Below are 221 nucleotides of genomic sequence, written 5' to 3'. Positions count from 1 at the left end.
TGTTACTACAGTAAATCCATGGTAAATGATGGCGATTTGTAGATTGAAAAGCCTTCTGACTGTATCATTGAGCAGTGTTTCTCCTGTTTGCCAGCGCTGTTCATCCGGCTTTAAACTAGTTTCAATCATAGAGTCATGTGTGTTCAGAGGCGGACAAAGTACTCAACTCCATTACTTGAGTGAAAGTACAGATACTGCTGGTCAAATATTACTCCATTACA

This window comes from Sinocyclocheilus anshuiensis, unplaced genomic scaffold, assembly GCF_001515605.1.
Source record: "Sinocyclocheilus anshuiensis isolate Anshui unplaced genomic scaffold, SAMN03320099.WGS_v1.1 scaffold277, whole genome shotgun sequence".
NCBI classification, from domain to species: domain Eukaryota; kingdom Metazoa; phylum Chordata; class Actinopteri; order Cypriniformes; family Cyprinidae; genus Sinocyclocheilus; species Sinocyclocheilus anshuiensis.
Note: the sequence above shows the minus strand (reverse complement) of the source record.